The 27,640-nt window shown below is 29.7% G+C and overlaps 2 long non-coding RNA genes across 2 annotated transcripts; one reads left to right on the plus strand and one right to left on the minus strand.

Moving 5' to 3' along the window:
- Nucleotides 1-7,399: 7,399 nt before the first annotated feature.
- Nucleotides 7,400-8,379, plus strand: LOC108482032 (uncharacterized). The gene is made up of 2 exons (XR_001870808.2): nucleotides 7,400-7,751; nucleotides 8,092-8,379. It is a non-coding gene; the product is annotated as an uncharacterized LOC108482032 (long non-coding RNA).
- A 14,106-nt stretch (nucleotides 8,380-22,485) lies between these two features.
- On the minus strand, nucleotides 22,486-23,101 carry LOC128289120 (uncharacterized). The gene is made up of 2 exons (XR_008278873.1): nucleotides 22,826-23,101; nucleotides 22,486-22,720 (listed from the first exon to the last, which is right to left on the minus strand). It is a non-coding gene; the product is annotated as an uncharacterized LOC128289120 (long non-coding RNA).
- Between the last annotated feature and the right edge of the window lie 4,539 nt (nucleotides 23,102-27,640).

Here is a 27,640-nt window from a genome sequence, read left to right on the forward strand (position 1 = left end):
TGGCATAAGCTTTTCTAACTTGCACTTTCGGACACCTGAGCTGGGTAGTATATTCCTCCACAGTAGACACTAAATCCACTTCCCCAAAAGTGAAACACTTGTAAGTAGAATTCCAAAATTGAACCATAACTCAAAACAGGTGCTTGTTCACCTTAATGTCTAGCAAGTAAGATATATCACCATAGCTTTGATAGAACAATTGTTTGGTTCCTTCATCCCAACGAGCCCAAATATCTCTCAACTCTTGCAACTCATTCTGTACTACATTGACGCGAGTGAATTCTTGTAACTCTGATGTATATCCTTCTGCCAAGCTATCCCTTTTCTCTGATTGTAACTTTTCTAACCATGCGCGGACGGCCGCATTATCCTCAACTTTATTAAGAAATTTATTCTCCATGTTAAACTTTCTAACTTAATAATCGAATACGAATCAACACCTCCTTTAGTATGCAATGTCATGCAAAACACAATCAAAACAAAACACCAATTAGTATCAAATATAAGTGATAAAATACAAGCACAACAAAGATAATTACAACACACATACGGGAAAATACTAAGGCTTGATGCGGCTCTACCCAAGAATAGCTCTTAAGGTTTACTATATGTGGTTCGGTTCTAGAGAGAAGGTACCTGAACCAGCTGATTCCTCAATCCTCACCCATTATATGCTCATATGGATCGAGTTTGGTTCAGGGGAATACATTTCTCTATGACCATGCGGAGATGAAAATCTCACGAAATCATAGGTACGGATGCAACCCGGAAGCAATCCACTAGCCCATACGGAGGTGAAAACCTCACGAAAGCATAGTTTCTTGCCCCCACTTAGAAGGTGTGACCACAGCAGTTGTGCAATGCAATGCAATATCATTCTACAAAATCCGAACCATAACAATCATTCAATCGAATGCAATCGGAAAAAATCATGATTTTTAAAACAAATTTTCAATTCTTTGACAAAGGACAACAAATAATCAATTTTATAGCTTGACTCTCTTGTTCAGTCCCCAATGGAGTCGCTAAGCTGTCGAAACCATTTTTTAAAAAGAAAAACGGGGATCGACTATGGTTTTGGAAATGAAAACGAAAAAAAGGGAGTCGCCACCAATCTTTTTTGTTTAGGTGTGATCGGATCACCTAAAAATTTTGTCATTTTAATAAAACATTTCGATTTACTAAAATAACAATTTTGGTTTATGATATTTGAAAAAACGGGTTCGGGAGCCGGTTACGTACGAGGAAGGGTTAGCACCCTCGTTACGCCTAAAATTGGTACCGAATTGATTAAATACTGCCCTTATGTCTAAGATTTAAAAATATTTTGGAATATGGTTCTTTCTAAAACATTTGGTTCAAGTTGGTCGTCAAAATTCTTTCGTTTCAAAGGCATACATCATCACATCCAGCACGATAGGACACGATTCTTTATACCTTTAAAAACACGATTGATTTTTGACTTCCAAAAGCTTATACATTGAAAATTACAACAGGACGCCCAATTATTTAGCCTAACGAAAAACCAAAACCCAGCATAGTAAGGCACGATTCCTCGAACTTCCAAACATTGGACATTGCCTTGCTTTAAAATTTTCTTTGTTTCTAAAAATTTTATCAAACATGAGTTTTAAAACGACGTGGACTATTTGTTTATGTTAAAATAAAATGATTTATTGGGTAAATGTAACGAGGCTTGATTCATGAGACGATGATATGAAAAAAATATAGTAATAAGCCTAGAGCAATGATACATGAACACAACATTATACGAATAAATAGCGATAATACAAAAATAAGAAAAAACGAATTAAAATACACACAAAGGCAATAATCACATAATATTTAGATAATGACATTGGCAAATAAGAGAATGAATTAAATGATAAAAAGGTATAATGCAAATCAAGATAAATAAGATGTAAACAAATTTTAATGAATTAAATGATAAAAAGATATAAAGCAAATCAAGATAAATAAGATGTAAAAAATTTTAGGATGATAAAAATGAGTTTAAAATAAATAATAAAAAATAATTTTAAAATTTATAATACACAAAGCAAATTTTAAGAAAAAAGGATACCTATGAATAATCTTAAAATAGACAATATGTATATATATAAAAGTGCTAGATTAATAACACATATAAAAATTTAGAATAAAATAATAAAACCTTTTAAAATAAATAAAAGATGTTTAAAATAAAGTAACAATTTAAAACAAATAATAAAACAATAGTACATAAAAACAAGTTTAAAATAACATATAAAGCAAGTTTTAGAATAAGTAGTACGAGATAACTTGAAATAGTTAACACATAATTCAATTTAAAATACAACAAAATGATATATAGTAACCTCAAACGAATAGTTTATATAAAAGAAAACAATTTTAAAATAATGTATAGAAGCTCAAGATAAACAATATATGGAAAAAGAACTTTAAAATAATATATATATATATATATAGAGAGAGAGAGAGAGACTTAGAATGAATAATGATAATAAACAGATTTTTTAGAAATAAATAAATGAATAAATAGATAAATAAATGAGCAAGTTAAACAAACTAAGGACCAGATTAAAATTGGAACAAAATTTGAGTGCTGATTTACAAATAAAAAAGGGCCACTAGGGACTAAATCAAAATGAGCTTAAACTCGCGAGGACAAAATAGGACAATACCCCAAGTCATAATACGCTGCGTTTCATATGTCCAAGCCAAGGATCGAATTGGAAATAAAATAAAATAATTGGGCGAGATTTTAAAAAGGGAAAAAGAGCAAAATGGGACTAAATAAAGGGTTAGAAAAGGCGGAGGGACCAAAGTGGATATTTTCCCACTTAACGGAAATGCGTGGACCCCTTGAAACGGGTCGGGTCGTGCACGGGCCTACTTCAAACAACGCCGTTTCGGCGTAAGAAACCCATGTGCAAAACGGCACCGTTTTTTGCATTATTATTTAAGCCAGTTTTTTATTTTTTTATTTGCTTCCCCTTTTTTTAAAAAATTTCAGAGAACACCCCCCCATTTGCATTTCTTCTCTGCTAGGGTTTTATACCCTTCCTCTTTGAGCCGTCATCAAACCATCGTGAACCCGCCGTGGCTTCCACCGTAAACGGTGGTCCAAAGCCTCATGGAATCGGGTTTTTGACCCTTTTGAAGGGCGATTCGATGGTGAAGCCTCCCCAGATCGAAGAAAACAGAGGAGAAAGAACCCCCCACCTTCTCCTTGCGTTGATTCCGACAACGGGAAAGAAAACTCCAGCGACGCAACCCCAGGTTTGGGTAAGTTTTCTTTCTTTCTCCTTTTATTTATATTTTTGTAAAAAAGAGGATTTAAAAAGTAGAAACATAAGTAAAAAAGGGAACCGAAAGAAAAAAAAGAACAAGAAAATGAGATTTAAAATCAACCTTTTGTTTTTGCTTTTTGATTCCTTAATCGTCTGTAACCTTACAATGTTTTTGTTTCTCGGCTTATATAGGCAAAAATACACTTGATTTAACGTTATTACTATTGCCTATGTCCTTGTTATTTCTTTGCTTCTTTTCTACTTTCTGCTCCGTGGTCTTGTTTTGCTTCTTTTTTTGCTCTCTTTTGCAGGCGTACCATGGGTCAACGGGGCTGTAGGAAGCTGTTTTGGTGCAACAGGGCTAAATCTCGGGTGCCGTGCATGCTTAGGGCACACATGGAGGGGGTACGACACACCCGAGGCAAGCAAAAAGGGAAACGGCACCTAGGGTTTCTTAGTTTAGTTGATGGTGTTTAATTTTTGGGCCAATCGAGCCTTGTAATGTTGAGCTTGTATCTGGATTAGATTTGTAAATGGACTGTCTAATTTTTTTTGGGTTTTATTTTATTTTTTTGTTTTTTTGTTCTTTGTTTATATGGGTCGGGCAAATTTGGGTACTTACAGTACCAAAAGAAGCATTTTATTTTTTCTATACATTTTATTGATTTTTATTTTTATCATTTTTCACCACATGTCACGTTGTGTTTACCACATGTGATGACTTTAATTTTAAAAACTAAGGGTCATTATTTTTATGATTTTTATAAAATTTTACATTTTTTATTTTTAATATTTTATAAAAATATTAAACATTATTAATATTTTATGTTTTATTAAAATTTAATAATTTTTCTAAATTTTTATTAAATTTTTCTAAATTTGTTTATTATTTTTCTAAATTTTAATAGCACCGTGGTTTAATTGCTTTTCTTTGAAGAGATTTAAGGGTATTTTTGAAATTTCAAGTGCTCAATAAAAGAAAGAAAGAACTTATTTATTTTTTAAAAAAAATTGAGGAGGTTTTACAGTTTTAAACCTTTTTATTCCTATTTCCTTTTCCTTTCCCTTTCAATGTTTCAACATATTCTCCTCTTATATATTGTCATAGATAACAACTAGTTTGTATTTTCATGTGATGTAGATGTTGACTTTTATATTAAATTTATAATGTTTTTATAATATTAAAATTTTAATGATTAATCAATTGAAAAGTATTATAATTACAAAATATTTTTAAAAATATTTAGATTGTGTTTAATAAACCATTGAAAATATTTATTTCATTGAAAATGAAAATTTTCAACATTTAATATTTTAAATGTGTTTGATAATTATTTCTAATTTTACTTAATATAAAATGTTTAACATGACATGTTGAATAATATAAGTAAATAAGTAGCTACTTATCACTTAATATAAAAATATTAAGTTAAGTTAATTTTATTTTATTAAAAATTAAAATAAATTATACTTTAAAAAGGGATAATCAAATTGACATATCTATCTTTCATCCAAAACTATTTGAATATTAATATTATATAAATATTTTAAAATTATTATTTACTTTTATAATATTAATATAATTTTTAGTACTAAATATTAATATTATATTAATAAGTTTAAAATTAAAAATTAATAATATTTTAAAAATAAATATTTAGTTTTATTAAAAAATAATTATATTTACTACTTGTATTTAGTAATTTACCAAACAAATTTCTTATATAAATTCAATACTTATAAAATTTAGCAGGAAAAATTTAAAACTTAATTTTTAACACTTAAATTTTCAGTTTATCAAACACATGCTTAATTAATTTAGAATCAATTTTATTTAATTTTAAAATATTTAATATTAAAAATATATAAAAATTCATTATGATTTGAATATTAATATTATAATTTATAATTTAAGTATTATTATTAATAATTTCTTATAGGATACTTGTTTTTTTATATTGTTACATTAATTTATTTTAATGTCAAAATTGTTAATATTCAATTGTTTTAATTTTGTATTTATATTTGTCGAAACCATTTTTTTGAAGAACGGGGAATCGACTAGGGTTTTAAAACTAAAATGGAAAAACGAGAGTCACCGCCAGTCTTTTTTTACTGAGGTATGATAGGGTCACCTCGAAATGTGGTCATTTTTAATAAACAGTTTAATTTATCCAAATAACTATTTTGGTCTACGAAATCCAGAAAATGGGTTCGAGAGTTAGTTACACACGAGGAAGGATTAACACCCTCGATACTCCCAAAATTGGTACCTCGTTGGTTAATTAGTGTCTTTGTGTCGAATGTTTGAAAATTTGGAAGAATTTTAAAATACAATCCCTTTTTATTTAAAAGGCTTGAATAAATTGAAATGAAGTGTTGAAAGCTACTCCTGTCTCGAAGCAATAAAATGTCACGTCCAGTAAGCTAGGATACGACATCTAGAACCTTTAAGAACGAGCATGCTTTTTATTTAAAATTCAAAAGGATATTCGATTACTTAAAGTAAATGAGAAAAATCGAAACCCAGTAAGTTAGGATACGATTTCTCGAATTTTCAAATACTGAATATTGCCTTTGTTTACAAAAATCTTATCTCACGGTAACAAAATGTCATGTCCAGAAAACTAGGGCACAACACCTCAAATCTCTGAGAATAAGCGTTTCGTTCAAAACTCATATTAATTTTACAAGAGTATTCCATCGTTTAGGTTAAATGAGAAAAATTGAAACCCAGTAAGTTAGGGCACGATTCTCTCGAATCCCTAAATACGAAATATCGAATATTTTAAAAAACAAACTTAGTATGTCGAGTAAAAATTTATTCGAACTTGTAAAATGTAAAAGAACTAATGACATGTGCTAATATGCTTAACAAGATTATAATAAAATACAATGATATAAATGACAATAATATGAACAAAGATATCAAAGTAAAAAAGAACAAACTAATTAGAAAAAAGTATAAGTAAAATAAACAAATATAAGTTTTAAATAAAAGATTTGAAAATAAGAAAAACAATATTAGAAAGAATATGAAAAATAAACAAATAAATAAGATACATAATACAATATTAAATTTGATGATTATAAAAGTAAAAGAAATAATAGATTAATAAAGAATAAGTATAAAATTTCAGTATAAAAAAAGGAAAGAATAATAAACAGTAGGTACAAAAGATAAAAATATAGTAAAAGCGATAATAATAATGATACTAAATAATAGTTGTAATAAAATAATAATAACAAATATAACAATAAAATGTAATAATATTGAAAATACTAATAGTAATAACATATTAATAATAATAAAATATACAATAAAAATATGTAAATAATAATAGTAAATGGTAAAAAGAAAGTACCATAAAATAAAAATAAGTATAATAATAATAATAATAAGACAAATAATATAAAATAAATAATAGGACAATTCTAAACAAACAATACTTAAAGAAAAACAAGTTTAAAATAGATGCTATAAAAGCAATCTAAGTAAATGATATAAATTAATTTAAAATAATTATTATGCAACAAATGAGTAAATAAATAAAGTAATATACCTAAAATATATAATAAAAAAGACAAGTTAAAGTAACATATACAAAGTTTAAGACATAATATTTAAAAAATTTAAAAAAGATTTGAAGATGAATGTATAAAAGGATAATATGTATATATATACGTTAAAATGAATAGTGTATATATAAAAACTTGAAACAAATATAAAACAGTTTTTTAAAAGGGAATATATATATACATGTATAAATAAATAATATAATCAATTTTAAAATACCATGTGATATAATTTAAATTAAATAATATATAAAATCTAAAATAGATAATAAATAAAACAACGTATTAATATATAAACAGTTTAAAATAAAAGGGGTCAAGGGTTCAATTGAAATCAAAATAAAAATATGGGGTATTAATCCTCAATAACAAAAGGCCAATAAGAACCCACATGAAACGCGCTTAAACAGGCAGGGGTTCATAGGGAAAATATCCCACACCACTAAACGCACAAGTCTCTTTGGCGAACCAAAAGACCGAATTGAATAAGAAATAAAGTTAAGGGGTCAAATTTAAAAAAAAATAAAGAACTAAATTAAATGATCTAAGAAACACGGAAGGGCCAGGGGGTAAATATCCTATTTAATGGAAATGCACAGGCCCCCTCCTTCCCAAACGCCGTTTGCTTCTGTTTTATAAACAAATTTTGCTTATTTTTTTACTTCACCCCTTTCCTTTTTCTTTTTAAAAAATTTACAGAGCCCACCTCCCTATTTTTTCTTCTTTTCCTCTGCTAGGTTTTCAAAGCCTAGCTTGCGCCGAAATAAAAAGAAGCAAAATAGGTTTTCAATCTTTCTCTGCTAGGGCAAAAGAGTTAGCCCATCCTCGCAGCTGCTCCGTTGTGCGCACACCAACGATGGCGGCCGAAAAAAAAAATCAACGGTAAGGGTATTCCCTCCCTTTTTCTTTTTGATTTTCGAATGTAATAATAAAAAGAAAAAAAAGATGAAAACAGAAATTGAAACCAAACTAAGAGCAAAAGATAACCTTTTGAAATTTTCGTTTTTGATTGATTTTCGTATATTTTTTGAATCCCCCCCATCTTTTTTGCATCCGTTTTTCAGTGGCTTTATAGCCGAAAAATAACAATACAATATTATTCCTCGTTACTGTTTATGTCTAGGTTCTGCTCTCTGTATGCTCTTGTCCTTGCTACTGTTCTATCACTGTTTCTGCCTTTGTTATGGCTACTACTTTCGTTTCTTTTTTGCTCTCCTTGCAGGCTTTGAAGGAGGTAATGGGATGGAGCAGAGGAGTCAAGCCTCGGGACGAAGCGCAGGTGGTGCGCCCGAGGAGGAGCGGCGGTAGCTCTTAGGCTAAGGTTTCTTTTTTTTTTTTTGCTGAAAGTTAAAGTTATGGGCTTTTATGCTAGGTTTAGTTTGGGTTTGGGTGAATTTTAAGATTGGGTTCAATTTCATCAATTGGGCCGGGCGAATTTGGGCCTGTACAATATTTACTCTACTTTAATCAATGAATATAATTAACTCTAATTATATTTGAAAAATATAAATTTATTAATGTGATAAATATTATTAATATGTGTTATTTTAAAACTATATTTTATGCTTAAAAATTTAATATTAATTTATTTTAATATAATAATTTAATTAAGTAAAATCTTAAAATAATGAGACAATTTTTTCCTTATAAATTTTGATATAATTTTGATATTAAATAAATTAAGTAAAAGGTATGAAATAACTTAAAAAATTTAAAATATAAGAAATAAAAGAATAATTTACCTTAATTGTAAATAAATGCTTGAAATAGTAAGTAATATTTATCCAAAAATACAACTGCAACATAAGTATAACTATTTTTTTAACCTCGTATTATTATAATATTTATAAATATGATTAAGTAAATTAATTGATAAAGTAGATTCAATTTATTTTGTTTAATTCATATGTGGATTCAGTTTTAGTTTTAGAAAGGATCAAATCCATTCATTGCTTTTCACATCTAGACTTGTTAGTAGATTGGGTTATCAGTTCAGGTTTGAAAGTCCATTTAAAAAATAAAAAAATTGAATAAAAATACGAAATTCGAAAAATGAGCTTGAATAAAATTTAATGCTTGTTTTTTTTATATGAGTCGGCCTTGGGCAATATTTTTTTGGCTCAACCCTGACCCTATCTCGACTCGAATATATTATATTCTAAAAATAATTATATTAATTATATGTGTTAAATAATAACTATATATATTTATAGCAAGTCACTAACCCAATAGCAATTAAATTTAATTATTACCCAAAACCTAAAAAATTTAACTAACTAAATAACTCAACCCAAAATATAAAATTTATAAATTACATTTAATACAATAAAATATTCATTATATTTATTTGTGTTTTAATATAATAAAATATTTATTATATTTATGGTAGTGTTTTTAATATAAATATTTTTAATGTGTTAGAAAACTTTTATTTTAGTCTTGTTTAGTACATTTAGTGTATTAAATATATATTTTAAAAATTAAATAAGTACTAATCTAAAAAAATCAATCAAATATGGGCGAGCTCGATAGGACTTGAGTTTATCTTCCTTAAATTGGGCTAGGCTTGGGCAAAAATGTAAGCCCATTTTTCAGGTCGGTTGAGCCCGAGCTTATAAAACTGATTTAGATACCTTGCATGGGCCTAACCCATGAACACCTCTAATTACACCCATCCTCCCGTTGTCAGAGCCTTCTCTTAAATCGATAATAATAAAATATATGTTACTCTACCCAACTTCAATATATATAGGGTAAATTATCTAGTTGGTCATCCAATTTTTAGAGCACTTTCATTTTAGTCATCTAAGTGCTAAATCTCTAACGGTAGTTAACTATATACACCACATCATGTTTGCACTTTCATTTTTGTCGCCAAACTTTTAGGTCGTTTTCATTTTGGTCACCCCAAAAATGTATTTTTTTTAAGTATTGATTTGAGTAGAAAAAATCAAGAATTAAAGTGAAAATGTGGTAGAAACTAACAATAATACGCATAAATTATACTTGTTTATCCCATTGCTGAAAATTCTAAAACTGGGTTTTGAAATATAAATTTTAAATATTAAGATTCAAAATTATAGTAGCAAATTGGTTGACATTATCAATGGATAAAAAGGTTCAACCATTTATTTGATTTATTTTGATGTTTTGAAATTATTTTAAAAATTATCAATGAAAATTAATGTCTTTAGTAGTTGTCTATGAAACCCAAATTTCTTTTGATTATATGATGTTGAATCTTCTATGCTAAGTTAAAAGTAAAGACAAATCCTTCTAATTAATTAAATTAATTAATTTTATCTTCCATTCCAAACAAAACTCATAATTTTTTATCACTTCTTTACCAAAACGAAGAACAAACAATTAATTTAATTAATTGCAATTATATTATTTTGTTAAGGATAATCTAGAAACATAAAATAAAATTTTAAAAGATGAAATTAACTAATTTTAATATTATAGTAACAAATCCGTTGACATTATTAATGGACAAAGGATTTTAAAATTTTACTAAATATATTTTGATGTTTTGAAATTTAAAACTTCAATATTAAAAAATTAGAATTTCGCAATAGGATAAAAAAGTACAATTTGATAATTTTTGTGTATTGTTTTAGTATCTATCGCCTTTTCACTTTAATCATTGATTTTTTTTACTCTGATCAATACTTAAAAAAATATAATTTTGGTGACCAAAATGAAAATAACCGAAAAGTTGAGGGACCAAAATGAAAGTATAAACATGATGCAACGTGTACAGTTAATCGCCGTCAAAGATTTAACGCTTGGCTGACTAAAATGAAAACACCCTAAAATAAAATAAAATGCCCTAAAAGTTGTGTCAACATGTATATATGTGTATATATATATGCTACCTTTTAACATGTGATTGTTTTGAACACAAGAGTCATGATAGAAAATACCTCAACAATATAATAGGAATGTGACCGACATGAGAAAAAGACCAAAATATGATATAAACGAGGGTAAACAAATAGGAATACATGGATTTGGTTAATCGTTTTACAAACGTCTTCTTTTATACATGAATAAATGAAATCATTGGTGCTTGTTTATGAGAAATTGGTATTCTTGTTCGCTTTAACCAACTCCAACACCTATAGTATTTTGAGTTAAAAGTGTAGTATTTTAGATGCAAAATGCGTGCTTTGACTTGTAATTAAATCTCAACTATGAAGTAAATACTTTTCTAGAAGACTAAAGGGTATGCTTATTTTAGGCTTAATTAACAATTTTGAGCTAAGCTGGTAGTATTTTAGATACAAAATGCATGTTTTGAACTTGTAATCATATCTCAACAACGAAATAAACAATTTTCTAGAAAACCAAAAGGTATGCTTCTTTTAGTGGAGATAAAATGCTGGTTTATACACTAAAGGCATACCAACACGATCATAGCACATTATCATCATCTTCTCTGCCTTTTCCACAGAAGGAACACTGAATATCATTTGTTAAATGTTTCCTACCTCTCTCCATTTGTAAAGGGTTTATTACAAAATTGACCAAAGGAAAACTCTTATTTTTTGTGGCCCTTTGAAGTTCCATATCCTCTTCATCTTGGACCAAAATCCAACTTAGGGTGTCATCTCTATTTGTAGGCTAATTTCAATGAAGAAATCCCTTTCTCATCCCACCGCCACCCAAGAGTATCATTAGCACCAGTTTCAACAAGAGGCATAATGGCTGCTATTTCTTTCACCATTGTTTGGGGGTAGATCAGCCCTTATTTTATTCCAGTCCCACTCTCCTTCAAAATTAATCATTGATGCCATTGGGGTGAAGACCCTTAAATTTGTATTAAAAGACAAATCACTAGGAATCAAGGGACCATAATCACGGATTCCACAATCATCCAAAAACTTGTTGTTCAACCATTGCTAATATGCCATAAAATTCTATTTCTAACAATGTCCCATGCTTGGTTAATTCCTTTATCCCAATTTCATCAAGAATCCATTCTTTTAAACCCAAGCCACCTTCCAAACTATATTTACAAACATCATTCCACTTCACCAAATGAATGGTCCAATGCTCTTCCAAATTACCTCAAATAAAGCTTCAAATGATTCTCTTCATCTCCATACATACTCCCTCTTATAATATTGAAGTTTCCATTGCATAAGTAGGAATAGAGGCTAGAATTGGTTTGGCAAATGCAATCCGCTCAACTTGTTAGAGTATGCCCAAAGACCAATGATGAGATGATTGTAAGAACATACTTGTTTTACCTTATTTATTAATATAAGACATTATCATTATTATTTCTATTTCTTTTTTGTGTATATAAATAAACTGTTTTATAATAATGTCCTGAGAATAATATGATGACAAAGTGTTGTCATTGACATTGGATGTCAAAATCAATACATGAGTATGTGCGTTTGAGAACAACATATTGGACTGACCTGTTACGAGTATTTTTTTTTTGGATTATTATGTAATAATCACAACATTACTTATAGTGATTACTATGTATACGATCCTTAGACTTGAGATCATCATTATCCTAACATCATGAGTTGTATATTTGATACAATCAAACGTCCACCATAATTGATTATTCTATAAAGGCTGATGTTGGATATACCACAATCTACGTAGTGGGATATGATTGATCAATATAGGATTTGTCCCTCCTACATAATGGGAGCAATATCTTCGGCCACTTGATTGAGTGAGACTACAATGAATGACTATGCTCGAATTAGTTTATATGAGATATCATACTTATTTGTTTATCATAGTCTACTTAGGATATCAAGAAACATTAGATGGACTATGCAAGTGTGACTATTCCATGACTTGTGCCCATTCTAGATATAAAGGACAAAATGATTTAATACATGAAGGGTTAATCACAAAGAGGTTATGTCGAATCATGACTTCTTGTAACTTAGGTAGCAATGATGCATTGCTAGATGCCACTCATTGTTTGTAATAATAGAATCATTCTAGTATTACTGCTAATATTGCAAGAATCTACAGGGTCACACTCTATGGTTGAAATGAACGGAATCGAAACATAGTTGGTATTGTATTTAGCTGTCACATGAATTAAATTGATTATAGGATTAATTTAATTAGGCAATTAAATATCGAATGAATTATATGTACAAGTATGTTGTACACATAATGAGAACATGGTTAAATTAATATATATGAATTTGACTCATATAAAATTTGACTAAATATAATTTACCAAAATCCTTGTTATAATTATGTAATTATAATTTACGATTAAATATTATTATAATTATTGTAATTGTAATTTTTTAATAAACATTATTATAATTATTATATTCGGTTAATTATTAAAATGAATTTTGATTCATATTAAAATATCAAATATTCTCAAATTAGAAAATATAGGGTTTTAAGAAAACCAAATATACCTAAAAAAAAAGTATAAGGTCTAGCAGTCGTTATATAGTGAATTCTCTCTAAAATTTTTAAGAGAGTTCTTGTCATTCGTTGTCACATCGGGTGGATTACGTAGAGGCCGAAACTTTTCATAGCGGCTTGGAATTGACATACAATTACGTAATCAGTTTCACAACAATTATCTTTGGTTTTCTAGACGATTAAAGGTAATCGTTCATACCCTTCTCACCTCAATTCGGTCCTCGTACATGGATCCTTGTATGTGATCACCGCCATAGGGTGTACCGATGTTCTTACACAACTAACAAAAGCGGCATTATTATTGGTTAATCTGTGGTTTACTCAATAATTTAGCATGAAAGGCTTGGGTGAAGCTAATTATATTCTAAGAATTCGAATACTTATGGATTGAAAGAACAAAATGATACATTTATCACAAACTTCATACATAAATAAGATTTTGGAACATTTTGCAATGGCTAATGCGAAGAAAGGCATACAACCTTCTGTGTTAGGTTTTCATGTTGGGCCCCAAACTTGGTCGAGACGGTTTGACCCGAATCTGGAACATCACATTAGTCACTAACGTGACCATGCCACATACCACCATTTACACCATAACATGTACAGGCATAATAATCAATCAACAGTTAAGGTTAAACATACATGTAATAGTTCGTTTTCAGTGGTGTTAGAAACAGTGATTTCAGGACCACAATTTTGACCAGTGAGTCAGTAAATATTATTTATTTAATATTTATAGGTCATTAGAGTATCATATTAAAATTTGTCTAGTAATTTTGGTGTTTGGATAGTTAATTTTAAGAAAAGACTAAATCGTAAAAGATGTAAAAGTTAATTGCTATTAGTTTATATATGTTAAATGGATATGAAAACATGAATTAAGGGATTTCAAAGGTAATTATACCTAAATGATTATAGTGGATGATTATGTACATTGTATAATAGTTATAATGTATGATTAAGAAAAGGGTAATTAAGTAAATAAATAAATATTAAAAATATGATAAAACATAAGAAAAAAACCATCATCTTTTAGTTTTCTTCTTTTGCCGAATTTTTAACACCATTGTTAAGGAAGAAAAGCTTCAAAACCACAAGACATTCAACCATTTCATGTGAGTTTTTTCTAAGTCCATTTTTAGTAATTTTTATGTTTTTTGAGATCATTGTAGCTTAATCTAGCTAACTCAAGGACTATTTTGTAAAATTTTTAAATGCTTTGGAATGTGCCATTTATTATTTTTGATGTTCCTGAAGTTAAATGATATGTTTATAAGCTTGGTTGTTAAATAAGACTATTTTGTAACGTGAATTTGGTAAGTTTTAAGTTTAGGGACTAAAATGATAAAATAATAAATTTAGGGTGGAACTATTGTAAAATTTCATTAATTATGGGTTGTAAGAGAGTTAAGGAGAATTCGGCTATCATAAATTGGGCTTGATTGTAATAAATGTGTAAGTTTCGGTTTTAAGGACTAAATTGAAAAAAAAAGTAAAAGTGTAAGTAATAATGTCAAATGTTGTTAAAGGATCAAATACATGAATTTAGACATTTTAAGGTCCTGGAATTGGTTAATTGAGTTAAATAATTGTATAGATCAAGAAACGGATCAATCGATCGATAACCGTAGGAAAGGAAAAGTCATCAAGTAGTCCTCGATGTGGCGTTTGTAGTTGTTTCGTTAGGTAAGTTCGTATTAGGTTTATTTCAGTTATTGATTGTTTGAATTCAAACTGCATACGTGTTTACATATATTTGACATGGTGTATTGAGGTAAGTAATGAATATGGAGATGAAGAATTGAATTGTAAAGTATGTCAAATGTAAATGTATGAATTGAATTGTATAATCATATGAAATGTATACAGTCAAGTTAAATATGGTATAATGTCAAAGATGAAAAGAGTATGAGATATGAATTAAGGCTCATGTGAACTTAGTGAATGATTATGATACAAATGACATGTCAGTAGGGTTATCAGACATTATGTGCCGGTGATTATAGTTATCAGGTACTTTGTATTGGTGTTACAGTTATTAGACACTCACTGTCGATGTTATATTATTAGGTATTATGTACCGATGATGGATACTATACCGATGGCTAGAATCTAGCATTTGTTGCATATTCTTAACAGCTTGTGTAAATAGCATCAAGTATTAGTTAATGTCCCAATTGGCAACTTGTGTGAGCATTATTTCTCGTGTATCCAAAGTGAATTTACTATAGTTATCAAGGCAAAACAGTTCATGAAATGAATAGAAACAGAATCTTATGGCATGAAATGTTATGTAGTTTTTGGTTGTGATTTGGTATGTAAGTTATGCTATCTTGAGATCTTGATGATGTTATATTTTCATATCTAATCATTTGATATGGTAGGAAATCTAAAACATGGCAAGGAATACTAGTTATATGTTAATTTTGAATTGTATGCATTAAATGACAGGTATGCGATGTTTAGTTTTATGACCTTACTAAGCTTTAAGGCAGCTTACCTCGTTTCGTTTTCTTCATTGTAAATTGTTAGATTCAAGCTATTGATGGGATTGTCTTTGGAGATCACATTATCTGTCAACTCTTTTGGTAGCTATTTACTTATTTTGGCCCAGTTATAAGTGGCATGTAAATAAGGTTATAGTAATGTAAGTATAAGAAAACTTTGGTTAAGCTTTATGTGATCTTGAATATGAATTACGTATTTGGATGTAAACCTTTGTTGGTTATTTTAGTTGGTTGTGGTGTTTGATGGCATAGGCTTGATTTGGTACATATAATGCATTTTGGCTTGTTGAATTGACATTTATGTTTTAGGTAACTTGTGAACTTTGGTTGGTGTTATGTTAGTAATGGAAACAATGATATTATGTGATTGATTAAGTATTAGCTTATTAGTATGTATGATATTGAATGCTCAATGGTAAATGTTTGAATTGAAGTGTCAATTGTGGCATATTGGTTAGGCACTTAGGATGGATGTTATTTGGTATATTTTGGCAGGTTCTTAATGCATTTGGTATATTTTAAATGGTTGATATTGTATGACTTGTGGAATAAGTGAACATAGGTGTGATTGCTTGGTTTAGAAGGCATGTTTAGGTGCACACGAATTGTGACATAGCTTGTCACATGGCCGCATGCCATACATGGATGCAGGGCACGTCTATGTGGATTGTTGAATTTAGGTGCAAGACGATCCACACGATCATAGTCTATTACACGGCTTGTTGACACGACCGTGTAACCTAGGATTACATAGTTAGGCAACACAACCATGTCACATGACTTCACACGGTCATGTGACCCCTATTTTCACTTTTCAACCAAATTTTTTTTTATAAAAGTTTCAGATTAGTCATGTTTTGTTCCCAGGCTAGTTTAAGAGCTTTGTAAGCTCAATTAAGACTCGTTTTTTATTGAAAATCATTGGATACTTGTATTTATAACGAATTATAGATTGATTGATTAATTATGTGGAATTTATGGACATTATTGATAGTTGACTATCGTAATACCTTATAATTTGATTCCAATGATTGGACCGGGTATAGGGTGTTACAATACAAACCCTATAATCATACGTTTCTAGTAAAAATCATCAAAATAACACTCTGGGGTAAAGTTGTCATTTTTACATACAATATGCAAAATATTCGTAAGACATCAAATTTGCATGCAATCAATTTTTAACACCTATATAAAAGACAATATTTGAAAGAATAAACTAAAACAAAAAGGTAAAACTTAATTACTTTTAAAACAAAGGTTTAAGGACCCAATCATAAATTTAGTAAAATATTCAAAAAACTCTTTTTGCAAAATTGAAAAGTAGAATCATGAAGTTAAACATATAAAACTTAGTCATGCAAATTTTCATAACATTTCATGACATTGAAGGACTCCAATTACATTGTATAAAAATCAGGACTCAATTACAAAGATAAAAAACATGGTTTAAACACTCAGTGTGTCACATCATGATGACGCAATCGCCATGTCGCAACGTGCTTTCGTAAACACTTCTAGTCCAAACGACGCAAAAAAGAATGTCCTGACATCGATCCCTCATCGTGATGTCATACAAACGTTGTTACGATGTCATTTGCAATTTCTGCAGAAATAGCTTAGCAATCTGCATATGACACTCTGGTACAATACTAAACATACCATTTCGTGTATTTTGACCAATTTCTCACTTCAAACATGTTATATAGCATGCAAATATCATTCAAAACATACTCACTTACTATATAAAATAGAATATCTAAATTGGACACCCTAATTATTTAGCTATGCTAACATGCATCTCTAAGTTCACATCTTAATTACTCATCAACATATCAAATTTTGCATTCCATGCATTTCAACTGTTATTCCAAGTCAATAAAACATCCACAAAACCAAGTATAAAAGTCCTTAAACAGTCTATAATGTCCATTTACACTAACAAAAAGTTAATGCCTAAACCCCTTAAGTATTGTCCCACATTGCCTTTATTTTGCTAGTTGGAAAACATCTCACATGCTTTAACACTTAGCCTTGTTTTGAATCACTTGGCTCACACACTTCTCCATCCTCGAATGCACGATTTCTTTGCAAAAATTTCAACACGGTGTGAGCTTAACAAAGCTCAGTGAGTGCTCAAGAAATCTACAATTAAACACACTATCAAATGTTAAAAAGAAGCATGCTAAAGCAATAATTATGATTGTGCTTTAAGCAATAATTCATATCATTTCAAGTTGATATATTGGCATTTTGTGTATATGAAACATGTATAAAACATAATGCATTGGATAAACGGATCTCAAACACACCAATAACTTAGAGAGTCTAACGTAATTGTAGCACGAAGCTAACACTTCCCAAACACACCATGCAATCTCGGTGAATGGAGTAGAGCTCATTATTCTCTTATCTCTCCAAACACATCTTAGGACCTCAACACCCTAGCATGAATATATGTGTGATTACTCACTTATCTTAAGGCATGCCAACTATATCCAATGGTTCCAAAAAACTATAATGCCAACATATATTTTTATGCACCTTTTACTCATTGTTTTATGCACACTATCACTTGTCAAAATCACATTTGCACATCACTATCACAATTAATTTTAATGCATATACAAGTTCTAACACATTTCTCAAAGAGCCATATTCACTATAGATCACATAAGTGTGCATAAAACCAACATGCCACGTATAATATTATCTCACAAACACATACCATTTGTTGTCATATCTCACCATATATCATGTATCACTTTATGCATACATTATTTACAAAATAACATAAATTAAAATAAGAAATCTTAAAATTTGAACTTAGGATAGGTGATTAGGCTAACCTAAGCTCCTATTTAACACATTGAATTGTGCTTAGAAGTAGCGATTCCAATCCACTCACCAATTCACTTTTGCTCAATTGCCAAAAACTCAATCGAGCTTTTTCTTGCCCTTCGATTTGTTCGTAGAAGCTCCTAATGGATTTGAAACTTTGCATCATAGTAAACTCAATATATACACATCATTTACAACCTTAATCACAACCAAACGGTCACAAAAATGTAGATCTATCATATTCTTTCTTAAACCAAAAATCTAACTAGTTTTATTGAAATCTTTGATTTTATCACTCATCTGTTGTTTATAATCCCTAAGCATGTTTCTAAACATCTAAATTATCATATTAGAGTATATATAAATCTTTATTTCCATCTAATTTATTGGATCTAACTTTTTCGAAAAATTTATCATGCATAAACATTAAAAGAGAGAAAACTCTCAATTCTTAAAACTCCTTGAACGATTTATTAAATTGAGTTTACCAACCTTCTATTTAGTTCAAAACAAGTTTAAAATCATTTAAAACCCGCAATTTAACTTAGAATTTCAGATTTCACCATTTTTAGCTAAATTTCAATTCAAAACTTTAGATCTATGTAATTCTCAACATAGTTAATTAAATTTCGAATTGTAAAAACAACAAGCTTAAATTTATCATTAGGAATTAGAGTATTACATCAATTGAATAAAAATGACGAATTTATTCTCTAATTTGATGAAAACATATGACTAGGAATGAAGAGATTGATGAACACAAGGATTTTCTTTAAAATTGAAAGGAATTTTGGTGTTTGGAAAGCAAGAAAATCAGATTTTTTTTGGTTAATTTGAGAGAAAAATTCTAATTTCTATTTGAGAAAATTTTTGAATGAAAGATGAAAAAAAAAGGGAAGAGACGTGGGTTGTTTTAAATAGGCAAGGTGAGGAAAACAAATTTTAAATTTAGGGAAATTTACTTTTGAAAAAATTTCAGTTTTATCCCTTTTCCAAATCAATCCTTATTTAATCACCTTTTTTTAATTATCTTAAAATTCAATTTCATTTTTAAAATACGTTTTAAAATAATTAATTACCAAACACTTAATCATAATTTCTTAATCTAAATTTTTAAAACCAAATTATTTTTATAATATTTTATTTAATTATACAAATAATTTCTAACCTAATCTCAATATTTGAATTGAATATCCGGTTCACTAACCCGATTTTACTAACCTGATTTTTGGGATGCAACATTTCATATTTTTTTCGGATGATTGTCCTAAGATATCTACTTTGTAATAGGATTGGTAAGTCAACAATAGTTGACTCCTAATGTTAGACACTAGGATTAATAAATCAATTATATGCTTGTATATTCTAGAGGGGACCTAACACCTATTGGAAATACAGATTCAAACTTCTAGTTATGTAGGGATTCAAGGAAATCGATATTGGACTATGTTTTTGTCCTAAGTGATGGAGTCATAGTTTGGAGAAGTGTCAAGCAAAGTTATATTGTTGTCTCCACTATGGAGGCCAAATATGTGGCTACTTCTAATGTTATAAAAGAAGCAATCAAGCTTTGAAAGTTCTTAACAGATCTTGAATTCATTCCTAGTATGGAAAAAGTCATTTCATTGTATTGCGATAATAGTGTGGCAATTACTAATTCTAAGGAAATAAGGAATTATAAGAGGACAAAACACTTTGATCTTAAGTATCATATAATACGAAAGGTAGTAATAGACAGAATAGTAAATGTAGTTAAAGTCACATTTGAGGACAACCTTGCAAATTTGTTTACCCAGACTTTGGCAGTTAGGAGTTTTGAAAAACATGTAGAAGGTGTGAGAATAGGAAATATGAGTCATTTACTTCACTAGGGCAAGTGGGAGATTGTTAGAATTTTGTTTCATTAATGTAGTGATGTCGTTATTATGCTTGTAACTTTTTGAACAATTTAGATAAAAAAAAAAGTTCCATAATTAATTTATTATCTTTCGCATGATTGTCCTCAATGGTTTTTTGTATGAAAAGAAAATTGAAAAAGAAAGGAAATATAGGCTCATTGATTACTTAAGACTTAACTAATATTAAGTTGCATTATAATGATGTATTATGATATGAGAAGACAACTTATATTAGTAGGCAATCTAAGTAGATTTTAGCCTGAAGAATCAAAATGAGTAATTGATTCGAGGGACTAGTATGTTTTCTATCTAGTCCAATTTGAGAGATACATTGTCTTGGGTACTGAAGCGTATGACAACCAAAAGATAGACATAAGTGTGATTGTCTGGATTAACAATACATCAGATAGGACCCAAGTTGAATTTATCATGGATCCATTTATGGATTTATTCACTTGTGACATTCATAGTGTGGCTTACTTCAATATTGAGTATGTGACTGACCATTTGTACCTAGCTCATATATTTTAATACATTGAGAGTTTGTGTTTAATTAGTATTAGAGCCAAAAGTTGGTATGTTGGGTATATGACTTAGGTATGACATGGTTTCACTTATAATAGTGGAATTCATAGCTTGATGAAAGATTAAATGATATCCTCTCATTGATATTGCATGAATTATGGAAAAAGAACATGGCTATGAGTCTTTTTTCAGGGACGATTGGTTGTTATTACTATCTGTTAGTAATCTTTTTCATTGTAGAAGATAAGATAAGATCATATTGGGTGAATGGATTTAACCCATAGAGATTAAAAATATCCTATAAGGGTAACACACTAATGACAAGGTCATTGGACAAAGCATAAGTATAAGTTGTCTTGGTAATGGTATATAATGGGAAGATCAATCATTGTACTTTTTGTGGATTGACTTTATGCCTAAGTAATATTGTAATTAATAAACAAAGAGTCGAAACTTAATTACAAATTATTTAGACCCAAATTATATGTATCCAATTAGTCCCTCTACTAGCTCAAAACAACATTGTTTTCTTTGCGAATTAGAATTGATACGATAAATGAATGAAAATGATGAATGAGAAAAACATTGCATGAATTACTATATGTAATAAATGTATTTTCTCGTAAGGAACAAGAGATAACTCAAAATTAACTTAATTTCTTTGAATTATTATTTAAATGATTGTAATTAAATATTGAGTACAAAGTGAAAATTAAATTAATTAGTCGTCAGTAGTTTTATTTAATAGGACAAATAAATTTATTTATTCATAAATTCTAATGTGATAAAGTCGTAATGGCTTTGATGAATTATAATTGTGTTGAAAAATAATTTAATTAAATTAATTTAAAATAAATAAATAAATAATATTTTGTGAGTAAAAACTTCTTGTTAAGTTGAATAATTATATGAACATGTATAATTGCACCTAATGTATGAAAGACCCAATGAGGCTATTACCATTAAGGGGTGGGCACATACTTGGAGAATCTCAATGCGTGTGTTGTCCAACATATTGAGTCCTAGATAACTCTGGATTTTCTACTAAGATATTATTTTTCCTTCTTTTCTCATTTGTTCTAGTAAAACTCTTATGTTTTTTCCCTGTATATAAGGACTATGGGGTAGCAAAAAAAATATATAAGTAATATGTAGATTTTTTGTCGAAATTTAGAGAAAATTTATTTAGCCTCAAATAAATTCTATTTTTCATGAGTATTTGAGATACAAATTTTAGTTTTGGTTTCACGTAGAGAATGTAAACTTTTTTTATTGGAAAGTTACGATTTTCATTCTATATTTAGTTTTAAATAAGAGTCTAATTTCTTAACAATCGAGAGTTCAAGAATAATAGAAAAAATTATTTAGTCAAAAATCATAATTTGGTAGGACTCCTTAACTCAGACACGCATATGCTAAATTTGATAAATTTTATTACCATAAATAATACAATAAAAATTCGATTTAATTTTTAAAATTTTACCCTACAACAAAACGCTTTTTATAAATAATTTTTCCAATGCAGAGTTGTGGTCTTCCATTAAAATGTCCTTTCCTAGACTCGTTCCCCGGATTTCTCGGTTTTCTTCTACATTCATTCCCCAGACAGCTTCACCTTCCTTATTGTTCATAGGTTGCACATCACCTTCTGTTACATACTTCGATTGTTAAAATCTATATATATATATATATATCAATTTGTAAAATAATAAAATATAAAATTATAAAAATATAAATCTATCTGTAAAACAACCTCCACTCCTTCATCAAGCCTCTCAATTGCGGTACCATCGCTACCATTGTTTCATCCCCTCAATTTTGACAACAAACTTGAACTTTCCATCATAGAGAAACACCGCCTTGCAACAACTCTTCATCATCCAACAACAATTACAACCTTTGACCTTGATGATCACGAAAAGCTTGTCGTTCAGTTTTGATGTTGAAGCTTTTACGTTCTTTAAACAACATATAGATTTGGGTATGTGGGTTATGAATTCCAGGCTCATCGAAACGCCTTTTTCTACATGTTATCATCTTGAAAACAGTAAAACATGTATTTTTCGAACATTTCGTGCTTAGTGGTGTAACGTGACATTAGGTTTTAGGATATAATTCAATTTTTAAATTTTTTTTTAGGTAAATTGCATAAGTTTTCCAAAAATTTTAAAAAGCCTAATTACATTTTTCCAAAATTTGAAGGTGGCCATAAATCTTACATTCCGCCTCTATCTGCACCAGCGAAACCACAATAGAGGTCGGCCAGTGTGTGAGGAAAATCTAGGAGACTGGTCTACGAGGGATGCTTGTTTACACTGTCAAACATACGAGCGATAGCGTCGGTTTTTTTTTTTTTAATTATCAGAATTAGGAAGCTTTTTACAGAGTGTTGAATTTGCCAAGTCGAGTCCACCTTCATCCGTAATTCTTTAAGTTTTCATTAGCCTATGCTCATCGGATTTTCATTTTGTCAATAATCTTTTTCTAAAAAAATACAAATACTAGTGTCGAAACCTTTTTTTTTTTGAAAAACAGAGGTCGACTTTAAAACGAAAATGGAGTCGCCACCAATCCTTTTTGTTTAGGTGTGATTGAGTCACCTTGTGATCGATCATTTTAATAAAGCATTTCGGTTTATTAAAACAACATTTTTGGTCTACGAAAAACTAGAAAATTGATTCGGGAGTCAATTACCCGCGAGGAAGGATTAGCACCTTCGCAACACCCAAAATTGGTACCGTATTGATCAATTAACATCCTAATGTTGAAAATTTGAAAAAGATTTTAAAATACAATTCTTTTAAAACGTTTAGATAACTTGAATTGGATATTGAGATTCTCTCGCTTAGAAGGAATAAAATATCATATCCAGCACGATAGGACACAACATTTCAAACCCTCGATACAAGATCATCTTATAATTTCCAAAACTCATGCATTTGAAATTTCAAAAGGATATTTGACTATCTGGTCAAACGGTAAGTCGAAACCCAGCACGATTGGGCACGATTTCTCGAATTTCCAAACACAAAATATTGCCTCGTTTTAATTTAAGAGAACATGGACGAAATTTCAAAAGGATATTCATTTATTCGGTTGAATGAAAAATCGAAACCCAGCACGATTGGGCACGATTTCTCGAATTTCCAAACACGAAATATTTTCTTATTTTTTAGAAATCCTTTTCTCGGAATACAAAATGTCATATCCAGTGAGTTAGGACACAACACCTCGAATTCCTGAGAATAAGCTTTTATTTGAAACTTATACGTTTTGATTGAAAAAGAGTACCCAGTTACTTAGATTCAACGAGGAAAATTGGAACCCAGTAAGTTAGGGCACAATCTTCTCGAAGATGCCAAATACCGAGTATTGCCTTATTTTGAAAACTTTTGAATAAAATAATTTTACAACTTAATTAATGCTATTAAAACACGTCCCTTTAGCGAATAAAATGCAATGGAATAATAATGTACAACGCAAAGTAATAATTCATATACAAAATGTTATAATAATAAATCACAAATAACAAATAAATACAAAGTAAGAAAATCTAAAATAAAATATAAAACAATTCTAAGCAAATAATACATAAAAAGGATTTAAAATGGATGTTATAAAAGCAATCTAAAGTATATAAAATAATTTAAAAAATAGTATTCATTCAAGATAAAATAATGTATAAAACTCTTTAAAAATATTATATAAACAATTCAAAATATATAATGTGTAAAAAGTTTGAAATACATAATATATGAAAATATTAAAGTAAATAATGTATAAAATTGAAAAGAGTGTTATATAAAAAGCTAAAATAGATAATAACAAAAATGTAAAATAAATAAATAAATAAATAGAATGTTAATAACAAGAGTAAAAAACATATATAAGAAAAAAGTAATAATGAAAATAATATTAGTATATAAATAGAAATAAAAATATAATAAATAGAAATATAATAATAGTAGAAATATAAATAGATAAATAATAATTAGATAAATAATAATAGTATTAGAATAACAAAATAAATATAAATAGAAACATAAAAATAATAGGAATAATATATTAAATTAGTTAATTTAATAATAAAATAGTGAAAATAAAAAAGGATTAAATCGAACCTTAAAGCAAAATTCTAGGGCAAAATAGAAATAAATAAAAGAAAATGGACCAATTTGAACGTGCGAATAACGAGGGACCAAAAGGGAAATAATCCCCACCCTTCAAAACACACAGCTTCAAGGAAGACCAAAATATAGTCAAAACAAATTTTAGGGCAAAAATTAAGAATAATGAAAACTTAATTGCAAAACAAATAAAAACAGAAGGGCTAAAAGCAATAGGACGAATTTAGAAAAACAAAGAAATTGAAATTAAATGGACAAAATTTCCACGTAATTGAGAGAGAAAAGAAAATAATTCAATTTTAATGGAAATAGGAAAAGAGAGAATAATCCAATTTCAAATTGAAGTAGGAATACCAAAAGTCCTCCAAAAGTAATTTGTTTCTTTCAAAGAACAAAATACCCCTATTTATATACATGCCGTTTACTAAAAATAGCCTAACTAATTTAATAATATAATAAAATAAAATAAAAATAATATCTTCCTATTTTTAGCCTTTTACCAAGTCAACAAAATTTGATAACCCATTGGGTTTCTCCATCTTTTTTATTTGGCCACAATTTAATGATTGTCTTTCAATTTGACCCTTTTTGGCTTGTTTTTTACCGATTACATCTTTTGGCTTCAGTTATTATTTTTTCGGGCCCAGGCCAAAATTGACCTATTACAACTGCCCCTCTTTGCTCATTGTCGTGTAACGAGAATGGAGCAAAGACTATAAAAGGGCCAATTTTGCCTGGACCTGCTGAGTCTCAACTTCTTGATGCTTCCTTTCTTCAAGTAGCCTCGATTGCAACTTCAGGAATGTGGGACTTATATCTTCAACTAAAGTTTCAAGGGGAAGAGACTTGTAGCTTCGATCTACTCCACTGGAACTTAAAGGGGATAAAATTTGGTAATCTTCAATCTGCTCCACTACTGCTTAGGGAGATAAGATCTGTAATTTTTAGCCTGCTCCACTACTACTCAGGGAGATAAGGCTTACCATTTTCGATTTGCTCCGCTACTACTTAGGGAGATAAGATCTGTAATTTTCAACTTGTTTCCCTATTACTTAGGGAGATAAGATTTGTAATTTCAGTCTGTTTCCCACTGCTTAGGGAGATAAGGCTCACCGTCCTAGATCTGCTCCACTACTGCTTAGGGAGATAAGATCTGTAATTTTCAGCCTGTTACCCTACTGCTTAGGTGGTTAAAGCTCACTGTCTTCGATCTACTCCACTACTACTTAGGGAGATAAGATCTGTAATTTTTAGCCTGTTACCCTATTGCTTAGAGAGTTAAGGCTCACCATCTTCGATCTGCTCCACTACTGCTTAGGGAGATAAGGTCTGTAATTTTCAGCCTGTTACCTTACTGCTTAGGGGGTTAAGGCTCACCATCTTCAATCTACTCCACTACTGCTTAGGGAGATAAGATCTGTAATTTTCAGCCTGTTACCCTACTGCTTAGGGGGTTGAAGCTCGCTGTCTTCGATCTGCTCCACTACTGTTTAGGGGAGATATTTATTTTCCAGCCTGTTACCCTACTGCTTAGGGGGTTAAGGTTTGCTGTCTTCGATCTGCTCCACTATTGTTTAGGGGAGATCTGTATTTTTCAGTCTACTCCATAGCCGATATATGAAGATAAGACCTGCAATTTTGAACCTGCTCTCCTGCTACCTCAGAGAGATAAGGTTGGTGGCTAAAATCTGCTCCATAGCTGATACATGGAGATAGGACTCGCCATTTTCGATCTACTCCATAGCTGATACATGGAGATAAGATCTGTAATTCTCAGTCTGCTCTATAGCTGATACATGGAAATAAGACCTGCATTTTTCAACCTGCTCTCTTACTACTTCAGAGAGATAAGACTGGTGGCTAAAATCTGCTCCATAGCCGATACATGGAGATAAGACTTGCCATTATCGATCTGCTCCATAGCCGATACATGGAGATAAGATCTGTAATTTTCAGTCTGCTTCCTTGCTACCTTAGGAAGATAAGACTTGTATCTTTAACCTGCTCTCTTGCTACCTCAGAGAGATAAGGTTGGTGGCTAAAATCTGCTCCATTGCCGATACATAGAGATAAGATCTATAATTTTCAGTCTGCTTCCTTGCTACCTTAGGAAGATAAGACTTGTATCCTCAACCTACTCTCTTGTTACCTTAGAGAGATAAGACCGGTGGTTAAAATCTGCTCCATAGCCGATACATAGAGATAAGATCTGTAATTTTTAGCCTGTTACCCTACTGCTTAGGGGGTTAAGGCTCGTATCTTCAACCTACTCTCTTACTACCTTAGAGAGATAAGGCCGGTGGCTAAAATCTGCTCCATAGCTGATAAATGGAGATAAGACTCGCCATTTCTGATCTGCTACATAGACGATACTAGAGATAAGATCTGTAATTTTCAGTCTACTTTCTTGCTACCTCAGGAAGATAAGACTTGTGAATTCA

This window comes from Gossypium arboreum, chromosome 1 (assembly GCF_025698485.1).
Source record: "Gossypium arboreum isolate Shixiya-1 chromosome 1, ASM2569848v2, whole genome shotgun sequence".
Lineage (NCBI taxonomy): Eukaryota > Viridiplantae > Streptophyta > Magnoliopsida > Malvales > Malvaceae > Gossypium > Gossypium arboreum.